This window comes from Lissotriton vulgaris, unplaced genomic scaffold (assembly GCF_964263255.1).
Source record: "Lissotriton vulgaris unplaced genomic scaffold, aLisVul1.2 SCAFFOLD_467, whole genome shotgun sequence".
Classification (NCBI taxonomy): domain Eukaryota; kingdom Metazoa; phylum Chordata; class Amphibia; order Caudata; family Salamandridae; genus Lissotriton; species Lissotriton vulgaris.
Window position 1 is genome coordinate 1,104,965 of NW_028253837.1, and position 25,091 is coordinate 1,130,055.

The following is a 25,091-nucleotide window of genomic DNA, read 5'->3' on the forward strand; positions in this document are numbered from 1 at the left end:
GAACCCTGTAACCAAGGACAAGAGGCCTGCTGATCTGAGGACTTGCCTACCCCTTCTGCCAGTGTGCTGTTTGCTGGGGGGAATCCTGCAGTGCTTCTTTATTTTTGCCAAGGAACCAGGAGAGAGGAACTGTGTGTGTACTCTCACGCTTGCTAAGAAAATCTCCAAGGACTGGAAGAGTGCCAGTCTCCTGCTGAAGTCACAGGGCTAAAAGACTTCACCTGCTTAAAGTGCTATTTGCTGGAACCGAGAAGCCAGCACCTCTGAAAGAACCAGCAATCTCGACGCTGACGGACGTCGCCGAATCCAGCTCGACATAGTGGGTAACGGCCCCAGTGTCCCGCTTCCTCGACGACCGGCCGCCGGGCCCGACCGACGCCAGCAGCACCGCCAGTGAGTGGGAGTACGGCTCCAGCTCCAAGAGACCTCGTGTCTGCACCGCTGCTGATCGCATCGCCCTCGTGCCCTCTCGACGCCGTGAGCGCTGCTCACGCTTTGCAACCGCATCATTGACAACGACGCCTGCTGAGGCCTGATCGACACCGAAGAGGCGACGCCGGATTGCTCGACGCCGCTGATCCTCGTGTGCTTCATTTTCCTAAGGTACTGTGTTGTTGGGGGTCCGTGTGACTCCGGGCTCAACGTAGCGCTCCTCGCGGTCGACGCCGAACCTTTGGATTAACTTTGCCTCAACGTCGTGTAGCTCCCGTGTGAGTTACCCTGTTGCTAAGAACTGTGTTTCCAAGAAGAAGATTTGCTTTGATACTAAAGACTTTGTGCTAAAGAAGAAACTACAGTTGAACTATTTTTCCCTTCCCAGAGTATTTATTAAGATTGTGTACATTTTTGTCGTTATTTGGTCTTGTGCTAAGCCTTATATAAAAATACTTATTTTTATAATACTACTGTGTCGTGTCCATTTGTAGTGCATTCACTTTATTACTGTATGTGGTCATAAATGCTTAACACACAGCCTCTGAGATAAGCCTATCTGCTCTGCCAAGCTACCGAGGGGGTGAGCAGGGGTTATCAAAGGGTGTGATCCCCTTGCCCTGACGAGAAAAGGTGTGTCCCTATTTGTCAGAAGTGTATACCTCTGCCAACTAGAGACAGCCGGTTCTAACAGTGATAATGTAGGATACCTTTGCAGATAGTTTCTAAGTCACAGATGCATTATGGCCACTTTCGAGGCACAATTAGTATTTGGAGAGTCTCAGATATATTCTAGTCCTTTGCAAGTGGTCTTTATTGCATTTGTATAGATTGTAGAGCATTAAACAAACAGCTAACTCTACCTCATTGGCCATTAATGCATTTTTAGGTTTTGCCTGCACAGCGCTTGCTATTGTCTTATATAAACTTAAAAGGGACTTACATCCCGCCTCCTCTCTTTCCTGGCTTCTCATTGGTTCCTGTGTGTGACATTTACCTTTCCTCCATTTTTATTGGCTGTAGCATATTTTCCTGCATTTACCAATGCTTGTTCTTCATCTTCTTCTCTTATCAGTTTCCTGCTGCCGAAATACTGTTGACATCCGCTTTGGTGAAACTATATTTTCATAAAGTTTTGCTGTTTACTATTGAAGAATATATTTCTATAACAATTTATCACCTGGAGTCATTAAGTGATTTGCATTGAATCACAGGATGTTGCACAGTGCTGCTGAGACTCAAACTGGGATCCCCAGCTCTCGAGTCAGTAGCTCTAGCCAAATCCTCTCCACTCCTGTGCAATCTGTCAGGGAGCTCTTTCCTTCTCCCGGATGGACAATGAGTGATGAAAAGAGCTCTTTATTCATTATATTCATTACCAAGGCGAAACCGATGCATTACCAATGCTTGTTAGGAGTGTGTGCAGGAGGTATGAAAGGGAGTTGCATCTTTGCAGGGCACGTTATTGCTGGTTTCTTTTGGGCAATTGGCGGTCATTCAAAGCATCACCAAATGCATCAAAGAAGATACTTTATATAAACCCACATTCATTTTCGCCGGATGAACAGATGTGCTGGATTCAATGTAGTAATTCACAAGGCAACACAATACTCAGAAAAGAAAAGCACATTTTTGTATGTGATACAACTGGGCAATAGGAATCCCTTTAAGATACAGCTCCCAGTAATCAGAAATGTTCTCAAACAACTACCTGGAGAGGTGTTGGGCTGTACATGTATAAGGACACCATTAACTGTTGAATACCTAGGATATCATTTGTCTTCAGATGGGTTAAGACCTCAGTAAAAGAAAGTGGAGGGCTTTCAGAAATTAAGACCACACACTAATCTGACACAACTGATCTAATTTCCCTTCCAAGTGCTTTATTTAGGGTTCATTAAACCAGTTTATAAAAAGAACAGTCCTGGTGTGACGGTAAAGAACAGGAAGAGACAATGAGCCGTTAAGAAGCAAGACTGTGTGTAGACCTGTGGTTAGCCTATCTTGATAAGGAAACTAGTTATTTCCTGAAGCAAGGTATACTGACAACATTTGATCAAGATTCTAAAGGCACATCTTATGACAGTGAAGTTAAACTCTCCCTGAAATTAGACTATTCATGTTGTAAAGAAGTACAGCTTTCTAGAGCCTGGGCTGTACAATATTTTGTTAGTACTTCTGTGGCGAGAAACAAACTTTGTAAATGTGTCATCAAAATGTCATTTCAATGGGCAGCAGGAAACTGAAGCTGCATAATAACACACATTCAAGAGTGGTTTTGTGTACCTATGCATTGCAGGATTTACATTAATAGTTCTCGCACCTTTGATGAGAAAGAAATGCCAAGGCTTCCATGTGATTTTCCGGCCCTGCTTGAGACAGGCCTAACTTTTCCACCAGGTCATGTAATCATACATAGAGGAGTTTTGAGTCAGCCTGCTTCCTCCATTGGTCTGTTCAACTCTCATTCACATTTTCCTCCACTTACCACAGCATACAGCAAGGGGTAATAGGGCCTTCATCCATTGGCTCTTTTGCAGTTTGAGAGGCAGCTCAATAACCTGATCACATGAGCACATCCATCTAAAAAGAAGTACACTTAAGTGCCTGGGGGATTAGCTGTTAGTTCACTTTGCCATTTTTTCCACTCCATTCTCGGCGGGTGGCCGACGGGAGCACTCCCTCCCTGGTGCTGCGAACGGCCGACGCAGCCCCGCCCACTCTTTAGAACGCCCACACTGCAGCGGAATAGCCGCCGCGGTTAAGGCGTTAAACTATGTCTTCAAGTTACAGTCGATATTACATTTTCTTTGCACCAATAAGGATCACATTTGACTGTGATCTGCCCAAAACTTAAGAATTGTTTCTGTAACTTGTCTATGTAGACCTGTCTGCTAGAAAGCAATCATACTGTTCTATTAAAACTCTACGCAATACTTTTTAAAAAAATGAACTTTGATATTTTTATTTCAAACATATGGCCACCATGTTTAAGCGGTGACATGGTTTCTTTTCTGTTTTTTTATTTTTATGGCATATGTTTCCAATAATACTTTTTTTTTTTAATTAGTCATCGCACCAGTTTGCCATGGCCATATGTATTCACTTTGCCAATCGTTATAGACAGGTGTAAATTCTAAAAAAGAAAAAGGTGTGCTGTTCCTAAAGGAGACAAAGGACAAAGGGGAGTAGGTCCAAGCAAAGGAGCCACCACGAGGGGAGTAGTTCCTTTTTGGAAATGGGGCCCTCACACACCCTTTTGGGTGCCATGCTTCGCCATCTTGCTTGCTCCTCTTCCGGCCAGTGATGCGATGTCTGACGGGCACCCTGAAGAGGGCTCTTTATTGGAGATCTTTTTCCAAAGTTGTGATGCGAAGTGCAAGTTAAGGGCCCTTTGAGTAGATTGAGGAAACATAGGTGTCGATGTAGTGGTTAGTGACCTATTAAAGGCTAGGAAAGTCTCAAATCAAATTTTAAACAATGAGTATACCTGACTTATTAAAAACGTGATGTCACCAGTGGGGACAATGAACCTTGGTTCCTATCACTACCTGTTACAAATCACAAATTCACGCATGCTAGTATTGCACGCCACTACAAGTACTATACAAGACTGCTCTGTACGGCGCTATTTTATGATTTCATTTCATAACTTCTCCCCCCAGGTCAGTGATTTTACATTCTGCAGGTACACTTATAGGGTACTTAGGGGCCCATTAGGATCTCGGGCGGATCGCCACCGCCCACATGGCGGTGGTGATCCGCCCGAGATCCGTCCATGCCTGCCACCCATTTCCCCCACCATATTACTAAGGGGGGGGACCGGGCGGACGGAAAGACCGCCCGCCGCTTTTCCACCTGGTCAACAAGTCGAAAAGAGTTTAATATGGTGGCTGTTAGACACCGCCAGCCATATTATCATGGGGGCGGAAACATGCCTTTCCGTTGCGGCAATGCGGGAATTGCTTGTGGGGGCCCGTTGCCGGCCCTCTATGGTACCCCCCTGCAGTTCCATGCACAACATGGCAGGCACCACGCGGTGCTTGTCATGTTGTGCATGGAGGTGCACCACATGCCTTCCTGGCATTGTGGCGGGTGGTGCTGAGTGCACCGCCCACCACAATATGAGGTATGCAGGATGTGCCCGCCACTGTGGCTGGCACATCCTAATGGCTCCCAGGGGACCGCCACCCTTGTGGCGGGCGGTCCTATTTCCCGATAGGATGGCATGCGGATCCTAATGACCTCCCTAGTGTTCGGACACTACTTGTTGCATCCTTGGTCCCAGACACTGTGTAGATTAGTTATAAATTTTATGGTCCTGAAGAATTGCCCTAGATCACATTTTGCCTAATTGACGGCACGAAACATGTTGACCTTATAAGTCACCAGGGATCATTGTCTCTACTAGTGACATCACATTTATTCTTTGTCCTCTTTAGAAGCAGCATAGATTTTTCTTTTGAGAATTAAAAGTGGAGCATGTATGCTGGACCTTGATGTGCTCTAGGTCCCCAATTCCTGAAGAATTGGTACAAGTTTCAAGGATGAAATGGTAAGATGGTCCCAGTCCCCCTGTGGTGAACAAACGCGTTGTCCGCAGAAACGCCTATGCATACATGTTAGCAGCATTAAATACCATGTAAATCGCCTTTCAACATGGCTTTCAACATCTTATCATTTGCACCGACTGATAGCGTCAGCTTAAGCTGTTTGTCCCATATGTTAACATGAAAACTAAATAAAATGCAAACTTATATAGGCTGGTTATCATGGCATTCCTATTCTTGGCATGGCATTGACAATGAAATGACAATTTCTTTACAAACAGAGCCACGCCGCATAGCTCAAGCAAGGTTATTCCATCTCAGATAATGACCAGTAAACATGTGTCCTTACTGATACTACTTTATCATACAACAAGATCTGAAAAAGTCATCATCAGTGAATGTTTATATTGCAGAGCTTAGTACACTTGCACACCATCTTTGCATTTCCACAAAGCAATTTGGATGATCAGAAAAAAGGCAAAAATACACAGTTACTCAAGCAGTTCACTCCGTATTTAACAGCACTAATGAAAAATTGACATCTTGGCAATGCAGGAGCATAACCATGAAGTGGTGGAACTCCTGTCTTCTCACTATTGTCGCCCCTTTACCTTATTAGGAGCATCAGCTGGCTCTGCAAGTGGCAACTCCTGTCCAGGTGGCCCGTCCACAACTGGACCGAGATGTCACAGTGACATTCACTCTCCCTTACTTAGGGTAGAGTGACATCATTGAATTTTTCCTCCAAGGGCCGCTGTTCAAGGCAATGAGTCCCCAAGCGGGAAGATGTGAAAATGCCCCTGAAGTGCAGGGAGAAACCTCTTTGAATATCAGGGACATTTGTCCATTGCTTTTCAGAAACAAACCACTGCTTTGGGTTTTTGTTGCTGAAAAAAACAAAAAGAATGCCAAGTGGGCTGAAAAAACCATAATGGCTCATTTGTTATTCAAGTGTATTGAAGGTGCACTTTCTGCTTTAGTGATGCGGTGGTCCTCCACCAGGGGAGACCAGGAACTAAACCGACATGATAGGCGAGCGGCCAACTCGCCATACAATAAATGGCACCCAAATGTTTGTCTAAAACAATCACTGAAATTAAAACAACAACCAACGTGGAAAGGCTCATTAGACATTAAAAACTATTTCCCCAGTTCCATACTAAACAGAGACAGTGCTACCTCAGGGTAAGCACTGTTGCAAACAGGTTAATATGAACAAAGTAAAAAGAACCCCCTTCACAAGACAGCCTTTCCATTTGAAGCCCACACACACCTACAAAAATGAGCACATGGACACAAAGCCTTTGTTAAAAGTCTAAAAGACATGGTCAGTGATAAAATAAATACAATTTTAAACTGAAGAATCTAGATGGAATACAATGTAAGAGAATAGTGCAATGAGTTCCACAGAAATTAACATTTTTAACGCAAATGTACACAAGGTCCTTGCAAGGTATGACTCATAGCTTTGTCAATGCAATGAGATGAGTTACCTCTCTATGTGTGAAAATGATAGGGACTTATTTATGAGCCCCTATAGACACTTTTGCGCCTCCTTTGTGTCACATTTCGTGACTCAGCGGCAGCATAAAAAATGCCTGTGTTGCGTCATATTTACAAAGTGACGCATCTAGGCAGATGCGTCACTTTGTAAACCCCTGCGCCCCATTATACCTGCGTCAGGTATAATGTATGCAGGGTGGCATTCCCCTGCAAGAAAGCCTCGTAGTAGTGACACAGTGAAATATTTCAGATGTCACAGCACCACTTCTTAGATACCTCTGCGTCAAAACCTTATGGCTGCCTCATAGCAGGAGTAAGTGTGACAGAGTGCACAATGTGTAGAGGCCTCGCGCATGCATCGCTGGAGTTCCCCTCATGGTTACGACACAACCTCAGCAATGTGTGAGTTTTGCGCCGACAGATAGGATTAGGATTTCTGACGCATCTGTCATTTCTTGAGACATGGAGGGTCCTACAGTAAATACAGTGCATCGATGGTGTCGCAAAGATGGCACTTTGAAAAGTGCATTATCTCTGTTTTACTGCAGCAATGCAATCCTTTTCATAAATGAGGACCACAGTCTTCAGTGGAACTTTGAACATGTGGGCAATAAACTTATATGCACTCACTGTATGCATCCAACAAAAGGATACATTTAGACACTTACAAATCCTCAAAACTTCCATATTGCCCATTTGAAAAACTGAAAGTAAACAAACCAACCAGCTTGCCAAGGCCAGACCTACTGGTTGTGCCAATGCTTGTTTTTGATGCATTCACAATAGTAAAGTATGGTAGCAAGATTACTTCATGTGTATGTTTCATTTGTTTTAGTTTATGATGTATTAGAAAGGGTGTTGTTGCACTGCTAAATGAATTTTTTACCAAACAGAAAGTATAATTTCCCACTATTAGCTGCATGAACTAAACAGTGCTCATCAGGACACTGTTGCCTTTTGTTCGTGACACTGATTTTGTCACCTCTAAGGCCAGGGCACATTTTTGGGGGTCACGGGCATTCCATAGCTCATAGCTGCATCCTTCGATGACTCCTAATTGCAATTGATGATTTATTCACTATCTACATTGCAGTTTACAAACAAAGGCATTTAAAACAAAGATGATTCAACAACAAGATAATGCATATTGACCTCAAAAACATTCACAAATGGGATCTTAATTTGCAGAAATTTGCACAGACATACCGTTTTAGTGATAAAACTAGATAGCACACAAATGATAATTTGTGGAAATCAGATTTCTGGGAATATTTATTATTTGTGCATCACCACGTAAATTTTTTGATCCTATTAAAATGTTGGTTCCCAGCGCACTTCAGAATTACAAAGAAATATGCTTCATTTTGCTTTCTGGACCGCTGAATACCTATAGCTCACTTAAATGTATCTATATTTTGTTGTGTGTTGTAAAATAAATGGCATGTACAGTCTTTCCTTTCACACTCCTTGTACTCCAGCAAAATTGTCACATAATTCACTTTAAAAACTCCTCTCACTTTGCACTCAGAGAAAGAATTTAAACACTTATATCCATGTTAAAAGAACAAGCAGCAGTTTGTCAGAAGACATAGTCTGACATTTGACTTCTGTCTTTGAAGCACGGCAAATGTGACACAATTTACACAGAATTTAGCAGCATCTTTATTTCTTGCTCAGACTTTCCCAAATCACAAACAATCGGCTTGTGACCCACTAGTGTTTCGTGACCCACGGTTTGGGAAAAATTGCTCTAGAGATATGGCTGTGTATGGAAGGAGTGCCTTTGCAGTTTGTCGAAGATAGCATTGTAAGCCATACTTTAACCTATACCTAGATGGGCTTTGGCTCTGCCCCTTTTCTCATCACTGATGGCTTTTTGTGTTCATTTTATCTTCCTGCTTTTAGGTGGGTGACCTTCCTTCCTATTCTTGTGTTGTTTTTGCTTAGGAGCATTTTGGCTTGATTGGATGAGCTGCTGCCTTCTACTCCTGATGTCAGGGTCAATTTGTTTCCATTATGAATGTTTCTGCGGCAGCTGTTTTTTAGCACTTTCCCATATGTCTCTCTTTCCCCAGGATCTCTTGCCTGATCTGACAACAGAACAGGGACCAGGGGCAGCGCTCTTAAAAGTAATGTAAGCATTCCTGTTAACCTTGTATCCTTGCCGTGGTTTTTCCCCTAACATTTTGCCTTCAGAGGTCCGGTTTTGCTGGCCTTTGGACTCTGCGCACTTCACCACTGCTAATAAGTGCTAAAGTGCTTTAAACATGGTAGAATTCGCTAATACCCAATTGGCATATATAATTTACTTGTAAATCCCTAACGAAGTGACACTACCTGTGCACATGGCCTGTAAATTCAATGCTACTAGTGGGCCTGCAGCTCTGATTGTGCCACCCACTTAGGAAGCACTTTAAGCATGTCTCAGGCCAGCCATTGCAGCCTGTGTGTATGCGTGTGCAGTCTTAAACTGCCATTTCAACCTAGCAAAATAAAACTTTTTCTGGGTCCAAAAGTTACTGTTTAATACACAATAGTTCCCCCTAGGGGAATATGTGATTCCGCCATCCAACATCCAGCATACCATTACTCCGCAATTTTTACAACGTGGGACTATTACTACGCAAAGCCATCATTCCTAAAACTTTTACCCCGCATATGACTTTATCACACATGCCATTACAACGCAAATGCCTGTGCGGTATAGTCATATACATTGTAAAAGTACATTATTTAAAATATATATATGTATGTGTGTGTGTATATGTATATATATATATATATATATATATATATATATATATATATATATATATATATATATATATATATATTCACTGAAAAAGCCATAGGTTATAGACCATATATAGTTAGGAATTCGCATTTACAAAACCTTATTTTACTCACACAAAACCATTGAAATTCCATATATAGTTAGTTGCACTAACTATATATCGCGCACCCGCAATCCACTGCTGATGATGTCACATATTACATCCTTCATGACATGGTCAGTGACATCACTGATGACATCTCAAATGACATCACTGATGACATCACTGATGACATCTCATTTGACATTACTGATCACATCACTGATGATATCATTCATGTGATAATACGATGAACCTCTTCAGACTCTAATATAACCTTAGATACAATCAGTGTAAACAGACACTCACAGACTGTCACTCATCCATGGAGTTACTCACACACCTAGTCAGTCATGCAAAGAATCAATCACACCTCCATTTCCTCAACTATACAGTTATACAAACTTTACTTATTCAAACATATACTAACACATATTTACTCTCTTATACAATCCCTGATACAAGTTCACAATGATCCATACAGCCACTCACACATTCACTGGCTCTTATGCACAGTTATTTATATATGTCAACTCTCACATGTACTGTGTTTTACATATGTACTTACTTTGACATGTAGCACTGAGATATCCATTCACTCACCAATACACTCATGCACACAGTCAACCGCCCATACAGCTGTTTCCACATGCACTTTTGAAACCATACATCTAGTGAATCAACTGCTAACACATCTATGCACAGAGTCATACACCTCCCAGCCACCCACACACACACTCAGTCTCCCATACAAATACTTGGGCAACCAATCAATAACCCATATAGTTACTTATATAGCTACTTATCAACCCATGCAACAGTTTACAGAACAACAGACATAATGATGCACAAATTAAGACAGTTTAGTCACTAACCCATGCACTCAGTGAGACACATTTAATCACTCACTCATACAGTCAGTCATGCACCTACTAAATCCTTCATCCAGACACTTATACATCCACTCATTCTTCAATATGTAAGACATATTTTAACTTTACAGAAACATACAGTCACTGGATGTTGTCATCAGTGATGTCATTTGAGATGTCATCAGTGATGTCATCAGTGATGTCACTGACCATGTCATGAATGATGTAATATGTGACATCATCAGCAGTGGATTGCGGGTGCGCGATATATAGTTAGTGCAACTAACTATATATGGAATTTCAATGGTTTTGTGTGAGTAGAATAAGGTTTTGTAAATGCGAATTCCTAACTATATATGGTCTATAACCTATGGTTTTTTCAGTGAATTTTCAAGGTTTTGTAAATGCTAATTCCTAACTATATATGGTCTATAACCTATAGTTTTTTCAGTGAATTTTCAAGGTTTTGTAAAGGCTAATTCCTAACTATATATGGTCTATAGCCTATGGTTTTTTCAGTGAATATATATATATATACATACATATATAAACATATATCATCTGTATATCTATATAAATACAAACATAAATGCATGCATAAATATACTTATATGCATACAGATGCATGTTATTTACATGAAAGTTGAAAAAACACTAATAAAAGCAAAGCTAAAAAGCCACCTCATTACAAACAGAATGGCTTTAACTTAAACGAGGGCGAGATCTATTGCATTTTCAATGCTTGTTTACTTTGGTTCCATCAAGAAGGCATTCAGATGTGTCACACATTTGCCATAAATTCTGAATGTTAGCACTCTAGTTGCACATTAGATCACTGTAGTAAAGCTACTGCTCACCAGGGACGTCTGCTGCTGGTATTCAAAGTGCATGTTTCAGTCTGCATGTCAGAATTTTTTTTAATGAAATAGAAGAGGATTTGAGAAGTCACTCAAAATGATCCCTAATTTTTCTTTCTGAAGCACTAATCATACTTTCTATGGCAAAATGAACCCCCTCATGTTGTTCCTTTTTAAATTGAGTGTTTTCAGACTTACCACTTCATTCCAATCAAGATGGCTTCTGGTGTGCCATATTTTTGTCATAAGTAAGACTGTTAGCGCTCTAGTTGTTCTTTAGAACACTCTGGGACATTCTGTCATTGGGCTATACTTGGGGGACATCTGGGTGATATTTGGGCTACATTTAGGCTCTTTTGTCTCTGGTGGCCATCTTGGGAGACTGTATGTCAGAATTTTTTAATGAAATTGAAGAGGGTTTGAGAAGTCACTCAAAATGTGCCCTAATTTTTCTTTCTGCAGCACTAATCATAATTCATATGGCAAAATATACCCCCTCATTTTGTTCCTTTTTAAATGAAATGTTTTAAGAGTTACCACTTTATTCCAATCAAGATGGCTTCAGGTGTGCCATACCTTTGTAATAAGTAGGACTGTTAGCGCTCTAGTTGTTCTTTAGAACACTCTGGGACATTCTGTCATTGGGCTATACTTGGGCTACATCTGGGTGATATTTGGGCTACATTTGGGCTCTTTTGTCTCTGGTGGCCATTTTGGGAGACTGCATGTCAGAATTTTTTAATGAAATAGAAAAGGATTTGAGAAGTCACTCAAAATGTGCCCTCATTTTTCTTTCTGCAGCACTAATAATACCTTCTATTGCATAATATACCCCCTCATTTTGTTCCTTTTTAAATTAAATGTTTTAAGAGTTACCACTTTATTCCCATCACGATGGCTCCAGGTGTGCTATACCTTTGTAATAAGTAGGACTGTTAGCGCTCTAGTTGTTCTTTAGAACACTCTGGAACATTCTGTCATTGGGCTGTACTTGGGCTACATCTGGGTGATATTTGGGCTAAATTTGGGCTCTTTTGTCTCTGGTGGCCATTTTGGGAGACTGCATGTCAGAATGTTTTAATGAAATAGAAAAGGATTGAGAAGTCACTCAAAATGTGCCCTAATTTTCCATTCTGCAGCACTAATCATACTTTCTATGGCAAGATATACCCCCTCATGTTGTTTCTTTTTAAATTAAATGTTTTAAGAGTTACCACTTTATTCCAATCAAGATGGCTTCAGGTGTGCCATACCTTTGTAATAAGTAGGACTGTTAGCGCTCTAGTTGTTCTTTAGAACACTCTGGGACATTCTGTCATTGGGCTATACTTGGGCTACATCTGGGTGATATTTGGGCTACATTTGGGCTCTTTTGTCTCTGGTGGCCATTTTGGGAGACTGCATGTCAGAATGTTTTAATGAAATAGAAAAGGATTTGAGAAGTCACTCAAAATGTGCCCTCATTTTTCATTCTGCAGCACTAATCATACTTTCTATGGGAAAATATACCCCCTCGTGTTGTTTCTTTTTAAATTAAATGTTTTAAGAGTTACCACTTTATTCCAATCAAGATGGCTTCAGGTGTGCCATACCTTTGTAATAAGTAGGACTGTTAGCGCTCTAGTTGTTCTTTAGAACACTCTAGGAGGCTGCAGTAGAACACAAAGGAATCAACTGACAGTCTCTGTCCTTGTTGGATGTACATGTTTTACTGAGAATGTCAGACTTCATTTTCACATGACTGAGAAAGATAATGTGAATTTACAGAAAATATGCTTTCAGTTTAGCTTATAGATCCCCTTCCAAACCACTGTGGGAAAGTCATGAGATATTAGTTTTCTTTCAAACAATATTCATGATATCACAGCAGAAGGTTTTTTCACATGGTAAAATCACCTTAGAACCCACCACAATTCCTAAAACGAGTATGGTACCATCAACAAATGATTTATAATGTAACTAAAGTCCTAAAACCCTCTATTAACTACAATGCTTTTTAATGAGGTGCTATCATGTATATTGGTCCCAAGATGGCTGCCAACACTTCTTGGATGAAGTGCTGACAGCCAATCAGATCAGATGTGTGGTTAGGCTCCGCCCAGATATATATCTTTTTTTTAACCTAAATTACTCAAAATCCACTGGAGCACATATATTGAGACCTAGCAAAGGCACATCGGGCTAACAGTCCCTACAATTTTGCCAAGTTTCGTGCAAATCCATTCAGCCATTCGAGCTAAAAGTGAGGCCAACCGCCCTATGGAAATTAACATGGGAAAAACGCCTTTTGGGACCCCCCTTTTTTCTCAGCCCCCCCTTGATGAAACCCCCCCAAATTGTCAGGGGCTGCTCAGAAACAAAATGTTCCATTTTCCTGAAAATTTCAGCCAATTCCGTCCACAAACGCCAAAGTTATTAGACATAGAATTTTCAAAAATCCCATAGAGAAAAAATCCTAACTATATATACCTACTGGCGACCGCCAGTAGGTAATATATATATATATATATATATATATATATATATATATATATATATATATATATATATATATATATATATATATATATATATATATATATATATTACCTACTGGCGTCTCGCCAGTAGGTATATATAGTTAGGATTTATTCCCTATGGGATTTTTGAAAATTCTATGTCTAATAACTTTGGCGTTTGTGGACGGAATCGGCTGAAATTTTCAGGAAAATGGCACATTTTGTTTCTGAGCAGCCCTTGAAAATTTGGGGGGGTTTTGTCAAGGGGGGGCCGAGAAAAAAGGGGGTCCCAAAACGCGTTTTTCCCATGTTAATTTCCATAGGGCGGTTGGACTCACTTTTAGCTCGAACGGCTGAATGGATTTGCACGAAACTTGGCAAAATTGTAGGGACTGTTAGCCCGATGTGCCTTTGCTAGGTCTCAAGATATGTGCTCCAGTAGTTTTTGAGAAATTAACGTTCAAAACAAGATATATATCTGTAACAGCGCTCCGGGCTGCGGTCCGGTTCGCTTACTTTTCGCGAAACGGAACTTTGCGCGCAGAAAGCTGATTGGCTCTCCGGTGTCTGTCAACATTCTAAACAGTCCGGAGCGGCCGCCATCTTATCTCTCGGTAGGATCGAGAGAGAAGAAGAGGTGAAAAACGAAGGGGGAATTTATTGAAAGGGGGCAAGGTATACCCCTCTTGACCCCCTAGGAATGTTGTTGGGGTTATTAAAGGGTCCCGTGGGGAAAATAAAAAAAAAATGATTTTTCACGGTAGAAGCGCTTCACGGGCCGCAAACTGGGCCGCAAACTGGTAGCGAAACGGGAATTCGCCATTTTGTGCTTTGTTTTAATTAAATTACTAGGTATAAGGGGGTGCGGGAGACGTATCCTAATCCCCTATGTTTCCTGAGGGTGGCTGAGGAGGCTCATATATGTTGATACATCTCTTCCAGCGGCTGTGCGTGAGCTTTTTTTTTTTTTTTGCTGCGTGACGTCTGTTAATGTTCGATTCGATGGAAATCAGGAAGTGTTGACCGCCAATTTGTCACTGCGATAAAATATTTTGTTATAAATGAATCCTTATTGATAAACATTGTCTGCGCCATCTTGCCTTTTTTACAATGCCACTATTTTGTCGTGCACGGCAGCCATTTTAGATGCCTTGACCAGGCCCACTCTCTGCACGCCGTCGATTCTCAGCACGGCTCCCCACCCTCGCAAGCATCTCCCCCACGCACTGGTCACCCACGCTCTCTCTCTCGTGCATCGGCCATATACTTCCCCCAATCTCCGCTGCTCTTCCCTGAGAATCACACCCTGTGCCCGCCCGACACCTCCCTTTCACCCTATTCACTACCGCACCCTCTGACACTCCTCTTCCTCTGTGTCCGATTGTCCAGGCCGGACCCAGGCTATCACCTAGCCCTGCGGATGTAGTTTATGGCCCTAGCTGTAGAGTATCCAGACATGCCAACCCTCCCGATTCAGGCGTGAGACTACTGATTTCAGTGCTAGTCTTTCGCCTCCCGATTCCTGCAAGGAAAAATCCGGGGGCATATTACCAACAACTAGCGATAATGTTTGTCTCTAACTTGTTTAGAGACGAAAATTATCGCCGCACATCGGCGAATTTTATCGCACATAAACCTTGCTATTAGCAAGGTTTATCGCAAATGCGATAAAAAACGGCCGCAATGCATTAATATGGCTGAAAAGTCAGCGATATTCATGCATTATCCAGCAAATGCTCTTAGCCATGTTATCCACCTTCCATTGGATAACATGGCTAAAAACTGCTCTGTGCGTGAGCTTTTTTTTTTTTTTTTGCTGCGTGACGTTTGTTAACGTTCGATTCGATGGAAATCAGGAAGTGTTGACCACCATTTTGTCACTGCGAGTAAATATTTTGTTATAAATGAATCCTTATTGATAAACATTGTCTGCGCCATCTTGCCTTTTTGTCCAATGCCACAATTTTGTCATGCACGGCAGCCATTTTAGATGCCTTGACCAGGCCCACTCTCTGCACGCCGCCGATCCTCAGCATGGCTCCCCACCCTCGCAAGCATCTCCCCCACGCACTGGTCACCCCCGCTCTCTCTCTCATGCATGGGCCATATATTTCCCCCCATCTGCGCTGCTCTTCTCTGAGAATCACACCCTGTGCCCGCCCGACACCTCCATTTCACCCTATTCACTAACGCACCCTCTGACACTCCTCTTCCTCTGTGTCCGATTGTCCAGGCCGGACCTAGGCTATCACCTAGCCCTGTGGATGTAGTTTATGGCCCCAGCTGTAGAGTATCCAGACATGCCACCCCTCCCGATTCAGGCGTGAGACTACTGATTTCAGTGCTAGTCTTTCGCCTCCCGATTCCTGCAAGGAAAAATCCGGGGGCATATTACCAACAACTAGCGATAATGTTTGTCTCTAACTTGTTTAGAGACAAAAATTATCGCCGCACATCGGCGAATTTTATCGCACATAAACCTTGCTATTAGCAAGGTTTATCGCAAATGCGATAAAAAACGGCCGCAATGCATGAATATCGCTGAAAAGTCAGCGATATTCATGCATTATCCAGCAAATGCTCTTAGCCATGTTATCCACTTCCCATTGGATAACATGGCTAAAAACTGCTCAGGGCAGGTGTTAGGTTTTGGAGATATTCGCGCTTAGCGCGAATATCTCCAAAAGTTGGTAATAGGAGATAGCGATGGTTAGGGACTGTTTCCAGTCGCTAAAATCTTGGCACACCCACTTTGCATGTCATTAGTGATAAATATCACTGATATGCAAAGCGGGGCCCAAGATGGTCGCTATCTCCTTTTAGCTGTCACTAACTGGTGTTAGCGACAGCTTGGTAATAGGGAGATAATTTTATCTCTTTTTTTTTGGCTTTTAAAGCCAAAAAAGCGGAAATAAACCCCCTTGATAATATGCCCCATGATTTCTCGGGGGTTTCAGCTGACAGGGCTTGGTATTGTGTTACGTGCTAATTCTTCCAGGAAACGTCAGAGGGTCGATGCAGGGGTTCTAGAAGGGGTGATAAACCATTTAAGCCTCATGAACAAGCGCATGGTCTTTTAAAGATTTGTGAAGTACTCGGGGCGGCGGTGTGTGTGTGCCCTCTTTCAGGAGCGGGCGGGGGGGCACTGCCAGCAACTTGCCAGGCCAGGCAGTGTTCAACACGTGCATCACCCTTTCTCTGCCTGCTATTGCGCTCCATGCTTCGGAAAGGTAAGAAAAAGAACGTGCATTTGAGTTTGTCCGATCCTGTAGCAGTACACTTGCAAAGCCCACACATGACAATAACCCGATTCAAGGCCCCATTCACCCGATTTTTTTAAAATATATTGCACTCCAACAAAGTTAGATTTTAAAACTTTATTAACTTTTAAATATAACGAACGCAACAAAAACTGTAAATATATTTAAACATTTTTTGAAATTAACCAGAACTATAACGATAACAACAACAACAACAATAATATAACTTTTATGCCTAAATTACGCAAACATTTAGCTAATCTGCTAAAGGGGGGAGTCGCCATTTCTTTACAATAATCAATAATGAAAAATCAACATCAATAGGGTTGTCCGTTTTCTCGATGCAGCACTATAGGGCAACATACACAGCACCTGGGGTGTCAAGAGTGAACAGGTCCTAGCTGCTTAACCAATGACTGACAAATGCTATATTAAACACTTACTATGTATAATACTTGCGTTCACAATAGTTTTACTTTACAAAATAGAACAAAAGATGTCCCCTGTAAGTAAACCCATATTAGCTGTTTCAGTTATTGAACATCCTAAGGTTTTATGACATGGGGAACAGTGGTGATATCCTGGGCGGGTGATGGAAAAACATCTACAAAGAAAACTATTACTATAACGATAACAACAACAATAATATAACTTTATTAACTTTTAACTATAACGAACGCAACAAAAACTGTAAATATATTTAAACATTTTTTTAAATTAACCAGAACTATAACGATAAAAACAACAACAATAATATAACTTTTATGCCTAAATTACGCAAACATTTAGCTAATCTGCTAAAGGGGGGAGTAGCCATTTCTTTTGATAATTTTGATAATCCATCCGTAGCCTCTCTAATCTCCATTAGAATATGTTTCTTGCTGTCGCTAGCTGATGAAAAAACTAAAGTGATAACTTCCTCATCCTTATTTTGTCTTTCTTTGTTCCTTAAGATGTTATCTGTGTCAACCTCTTCCGAGAATGCTGATGCGTTAGGGATTTCCTTGTGTTTCTTAATAGCATTGGTGTCTGCACACTTCTTTGTCAATTCTGTGAACATGATAACTGCTTCATAAACAGACGATATCTTTGTTTAGTCATTAGTGTTAAGTGTGTCTGAAACTACAGTGTCCTTCTGTTTTTCTTTCTTCAGGCTCTACAGAGTTTTGGGTGTTGTTCTTTTGAGCGACAATTATTCCAGAGGTTTCAGGTTTACTTGTTTTGTCCTGCAGTGAGTTAACAGCTTTAGAGACTTCATGTTTATTTGCTATGTCCTGCTGTTCGTCAACTGCTTCAGAGACGTCAGCCTCATTTGTTATGTTTGACTAGATCCTGGACCTGCTCGGCCGCGCCCAAAATGGCGCCGGTGTAAATGGGACTCGTAACTGCTTGTTGTGTACTGGTTGCCCAACCTTGATATCACGAGATACATATGCAGTTTTGAAGCACATGGCGGAGGCTCGTCTGCTGTAGTGGGGCGCCCCTTTATCGTTTCAGTCGCCATTCCGCCCGCTTTTGCTACACTGTGCATTTTCCGCCATTCAGCTGTTTACCGCCCGCTCTTACGGCTACAGCGTCTCGCTCACCATGTAGTTGAGTTGCTCCCACTCTTGCGGTGCAGCGATAGGCGGCTGCCACAGAACTCTTAAAATGGCGGCCGGCTCTTCGGATTTGGGCCTGGTCCAGTAAAATGGCCCTGGGACACCTTGGAACTCGGACGCTTGTCTGCCAGGGCTTGGGTTCCATTCTCGAAAGCGTCCCCTCAGCCTTGAAGATTGTACAAAAGTCTTGGGGGCCGTCGACTCCCGCAGGCTTCCGGTGGGGAGTGGCTGCCATGATTGCTTGCGGAATGGCCACGACGGAGCTACGAGATGGTGGTGCTCTCATGGTGACGCCAGCTTCAGTCTGAAACATCCAGAAACAAGGTGGGGCTTTTATCGTTTGGGAAAAAAAAATGTTTTAATCCAATGAAAAGTGTTATTTTTAGGTCCCATGACCTAGTCTTACATCATTAGGAAAACAAAAGTAAAATGAACCAATGAAAAGTTTTATTAACAAGTCACATGACCTGTTATGCTTACGTTACGCGCTGCGCGGCGCGCTCTGGATCGTTTCCGGGAAGCTGCGCCTTGCGCACCGGAGCACTTCCGGGTGCGCTAACGCGTCGCGTCATATGACGCATTACGCGACAATGCAGGTCCAGAATATAGTCAAAATGTCTCCACCAACCAGCGGTCGGAATACAACCGCTTTCAGCAGTCCAAAAAGTTCGGTTAAATCTTAAGAGCGGGAGCAACTCAACTACATGGTGAGCGAGACGCTGTAGTCGCAAGAGCGGGCGGTAAACAGTTGAATGGCGGAAGAGGCATAGAGTACCAAAAGCGGGCGGAATGGCAACTAAAACGGTAAAGGGGCGCCCCACAACAGCGTGTCTTCAGGTCAAACGGATTGTGGGACAAGGTCCAGAATGGAAGAGTCATCAAAAGGGAAAAAAATCCGCCGGACCCCGGGAGCCGGCCGCCTATGCCGGGGGCGATCTCAGGCCACACCAGGGCAACACGACTTGGGGAGGGGGCAGGAGCCAAGCGCCCCCTCTCAGTCCGCGCCATCTCACCGCCCCTCGGGGGCCTCCGTCAAGCGGTTTAGGGAGGCACCGTATCACATTGTTTTCCAATGCAGTCAGGTCCACAAACGGACCCCACTTACTTTGAATAGTGAAGCTGCAGCAGGTGCAAATAAGGTTTAAACATTTTTACAAGCGCTGCTTAGAACTCTGAAGTATGGCACTCAACATCCAGGACTTATGCCATTTGTGTAAGGCAGTGACATTGAAGCAACTCAGGGACAGAAAGCATGAACGAACATTCACATATGAAAATCTTATTTGGGGAAGGGGTAGAATCCAAACGCCCCCTCCCAGTTTGCGCCACTACACCGTATGTGGAAAATCTGAAGCCATCGTTCTACAAACTCTCAACGCTTGCTATCAGTGCATGAGTTTCATGCTCGATCGATTGAGCTAGCCGGATCGGGCAATAAAAAGTATAAAATAGTTATGTAAATAGTTATTTAATAAAATGTTTTACCCTGTTTCTTTGCTGGTGTGTTGTCTATATTTATAATATTTGCATAGGGTTTGTCGTTATTTTGGGCGGGGTGGGTGGCGGAGTCGAGCTGTCTTGCAGCCCTCATGGTGTGGAGCTCAGTTCATTTCACTATTTTCGTATTTCTCATGAAGGGTTGTTCCTAATGTTTGTATTTTACCGAGGTCAAAAAGAGATCGAATTAGTGGTCTACTGATTTTGCTCGATTACTTTTATTTTTTTACACGATTTTTCACTATCTGCAAAGACTAAACAGAGTATTGCGACTTTGTGCTTGTTTGTAAATAGAGAATGATCCAAAGAGAACCAATTCTAAAACAGTAAATGCTTGGATAACAATCAATCAAATGGAGAGACAAGCAGGTACGACGGATTACAACGGGGGTAAAGGTCTGCGTTAACTACCCTTCACTATCTGCAAAGAGAGAGTACTACTAACAGAAAAGAGGGGAGTGGGGGGGGGCAGCGTTCAAAGCACATCAGCGTGCATAAACACGAAAACGTTTTTACCTATCACGTACTTGACATTTGACAGCTTTTGATATTTGCTATTAAAAAACCATTGAAATTCACAGAAAAAACCATAGGTTATAGTCGATATATAGTTAGGAATTTGCATTTACAAAACCTTGAAAATTCAATGAAAAAACCATTGGTTTTAGGCCATATATAGTTAGGGATTTGCATTTACAAAACCTTATTTTACTCGCATAAAACCATTGAAATTCCATATATAGTTAGATGCGCTAACTATATATCGCGCACCCGCAATCCACTGCTGATGATGTCACATATTACATCATTCATGACATGGTTAGTGACATCACTGATGACATCACTGATGACATCTCAAATGACATCACTGATAAAATCACTGATAACATCTCATTTGACATGACTGATCACATCACTGATGATATCATTCATGTGATAATACCATGAACCTCTTCAGACTCTAATATAACCTTAGATACAATCAGTGTAAACAGACAGTCACAGACTGTCACTCATCCATGGAGTTACTCACACACCTAGTCAGTTATGCCAAAAATCAATCACACCTCCATTTTCTCAACTATACAGTTATACACACCTTACTTATTCAAACATATACTAACACATATTTACTTTACTCTCTTATACAATCTCTGATACATGTTCACAATGATCCATACAGCCACTCACACATTCACTGGCTCTTATGCACAGTTATTTATAGATGTCAACTCTCACATGTACTGTGTTTTACATATGTACTTACTTTGACATGTAGCACTGAGATATCCATTCACTCACTAATACACTCATGCACAGTCAACCGCCCATACAGCTGTTTCCACATGCACTTTTGAATCCATACATATAGTGAATCAACTACTCACACATCTATGTACAGAGTCACACACCTCCCAGCCACCCATACACACACACTCAGTTTCCCATACAAATACTTGGACAACCAATCAATAACCCATACAGTTACTCATATAGCTACTGATCAACATATGCAGCAGTTTGTAGAACAACAGATATAATGATGCACAAATTAAAACAGTTTAGTCACTAACCCATGCACTCAGTGAGACACATTTAATCACTCACTCAATCAGTCAGTCATGCACCTAGTAAATCCTTCATCCAGACACTTATATATCCACTCATTCTTCAATATGTAAAACATATTTTAACTTTACAGAAACATACAGTCACTGGATGTTGTCATCAGTGATGTCATCAGTGATGTCACTAACCATGTCATGAATGATGTAATATGTGACATCATCAGCAGTGGATTGCGGGTGCGCGATATATAGTTAGCGCATCTAACTATATATGGAATTTCAATGGTTTTATGCGAGTAAAATAAGGTTTTGTAAATGCAAATCCCTAACTATATATGGCCTAAAACCAATGGTTTTTTCATTGAATATATATATATATATATATATATATATATATATATATATATATATATATAAATACCAATTTTCTTATTTAAATAAAACATTTATTCTTTTAAATTGCATTGTTTAAATATATATTTGTATATATATGAATATTAAATTCATATATTTATATGTATTTTTAATTTATATTAATTACCCTTTACCCCCTAAAAACGAATCCCACCTTGCTCCCTTTAAATACCCCTGCAACCCTTACACATAACCCACCCTTACTCCTTAAAATACCCCATCACCCTTAAACACTAACCAATCCTAACCCTAAAAATACCCCTGTACCCCAAAACCCAAACCTATCCCTGATCCCTAAAAATACCCCTGTACCCCAAAACCCAAAACCTATCCCTGGACCCTAAAAATACCCCTGCACCCCAAAACCCAAAACCTATCCCTGAACCCTAAAAATACCTCTGTACCCCAAAACCCAAACCTATCCCTGATCCCTCAAAATACCCCTGTAACCCAAAACCCAAACCTATCCCTGAACCCTAAAAATACCCCTTTACCCCAAAACCCAAACCTATCCCTGAACCATAAAAATACCCCTGTACCCCAAAACCCAAACCTAGCCCTGAACCCTAAAAATACCCCTGTACACCAAAACCTAAACCTATCCCTGAACCCTAAAAATACCCCTGCACCCCAAAACCCAAACCTATCCCTGAACCCTAAAAATACCACTGCACCCCAAACCCCAAACCTATCTCTGAACCCTAAAAATACCCCTGTACCTCAAAACCCAAAACCTATGCCTGAACCCTAAAAATACCCCTGCACCCCAAAACCCATAGCTATCCAGGAACCCTAAAAATACCCCTGTACCCCAAAACCCAAACCTATCCCTGAACCCTAAAAATACCACTGCACCCCAAACCCCAAACCTATCTCTGAACCCTAAAAATACCCCTGTACCTCAAAACCCAAAACCTATGCCTGAACCCTAAAAATACCCCTGCACCCCAAAACCCATAGCTATCCAGGAACCCTGAAAAAATACCCCTGTACCCCAAAACCCAAACCTATCCCTGAACCCTAAAAATACCCCTGTACCCCAAAACCCAAACCTAGCCCTTAACCCTAAAAATACCCCTGTACTCCAAAACCAAAACCTAATCCTTAACCCTAAAAATATCCCAGTACCCCAAAACCCAAACCTATCCCTGAACACTTAAAATACCCAATCACTGCAAAACATATACCGCAGAACCCCAAAACATATACCCCTATACCCATACTTACCTTATCCTAACATATTAAAAAACCATGCTTTTACCATTCATGCATTTACAACGAATTTCGTTGTAAATGTATGCGTGGTAAAAGCATATAAAATGTAATGCCATGCGTTATAATGGCATTGCAGAGTCATGGTAGATTCGTTGTAAAAGTATGTGGAGTGATAGTATGCGGGAAGAAAGATTCGGGATAGTGGGTGTTTACCCCCCTAGGGTAGGCACTGGACAGCCCAGGGGGCAGGGTGCAATGTATTTGAAAAGAAGGACATGCACTTTTAAGTTTTATATATCCTGGTAGTGAAAAAATCTTAAATTCGATCTTCACTATTGCAAGGCCAACCTCTCTTGTGGAATAGTGTTGGAGTTACCTTGTTACATTTAATGAGCTGTCATTTCCAAATGGGAACAGGTAAGTAGTTCATGTTTGGTGTTCTTGGAATTCTAAAGAAAAATCCTAACCTAAGTCGGATTTTAAATAGCAATTTGGAAAGTGCCACTTTTAGAAACTTGGCTCTCCATGCCACTGGAATCAAGCTATCCAGGCTGATATGGGCTGAAAGCCCCAAACTGGTCCTTGGATGCTTGTTTCCAGTCCAGGGAGGACCTGGCTTGGCAGTTCAGGCTGGGCTGTTCCCATGGGGCACAGGGTCAAGACTGATTTGCATAAGGCTGGGTTCAAACTGGAATGGCATGGTGAGCAAGAAAACGATGGATTCAGGCCCAGATATCTGTACTGGGGTGAATGTATAACATTGTTCTGCATTCGGTCCATCACTGTTGTTTTTGCATTTGTCACCCCGAGTGGGACGGGTATGCTCAGACGTGAGTCCCGTGCTCTCCATGCCACTAGAATCAAGCTATCCAGGCTGATGAGGGCTGAAAGCCCGAAACCGGTCCTTGGATGCTTGTTTCCAGTCCAGGGAGGACCTGGCTTGGCAGTTCGGGCTGGACTGTTCCCATGGGGCACAGGGTCAAGACTGATTTGCATATGGCTGGGTTCAAACTGGAATGGCATGGTGAGCAAAAAAACTATGGATTTAGGCCCAGATCTCTGTACTGGGGTGAATGTATGACATTGTTCTGCATTCTGTCCATCAACTGTTGTTTTTGCATTTGTCACCCCAAGTGGGACGGGTATGCTCAGACGTGAGTCCCGTGCTCTCCATGCCACTGGAATCAAGATATCCAGGCTGATGAGGGCTGAAAGCCCGAAACCGGTCCTTGGATGCTTGTTTCCAGTCCAGGGAGGACCTGGCTTGGCAGTTCGGGCTGGACTGTTCCCATGGGGCACAGGGTCAAGACTGATTTGCATATGGCTGGGTTCAAACTGGAATGGCATGGTGAGCAAAAAAACTATGGATTTAGGCCCAGATCTATGTACTGGGGTGAATGTATGACATTGTTCTGCATTCTGTCCATCAACTGTTGTTTTTGCATTTGTCACCCCAAGTGGGACGGGTATGCTCAGACGTGAGTCCCGTGCTCTCCATGCCACTGGAATCAAGATATCCAGGCTGATGAGGGCTGAAAGCCCGAAACCGGTTCTTGGATGCTTGTTTCCAGTCCAGGGAGTACCTGGCTTGGCAGTTCGGGCTGGACTGTTCCCAAGGGGCACAGGGTCAAGACTGATTTGCATATGGCTGGGTTCAAACTGGAATGGCATGGTGAGCAAAAAAACGATGGATTAGGCCCAGATCTCTGTACTGGGGTGAATGTATGACATTGTTCTGAATTCTGTCCATCAACTGTTGTTTTTACTTTTAGAAACTTGGCATTTTTCTACCTTAGCCATTTGGTGCCCGCACCGTGTCTCTTGGTCACATGACTGGGTGTAGTTGACAATTGGGTTTGTGTATTCCTCCTAGATAGCAACACACAGTAGAGAGCTTAGGTGTGCCTGGATGGGCCATCGCTGACAGGATGGGAGGGAGGAGCTGGACCCA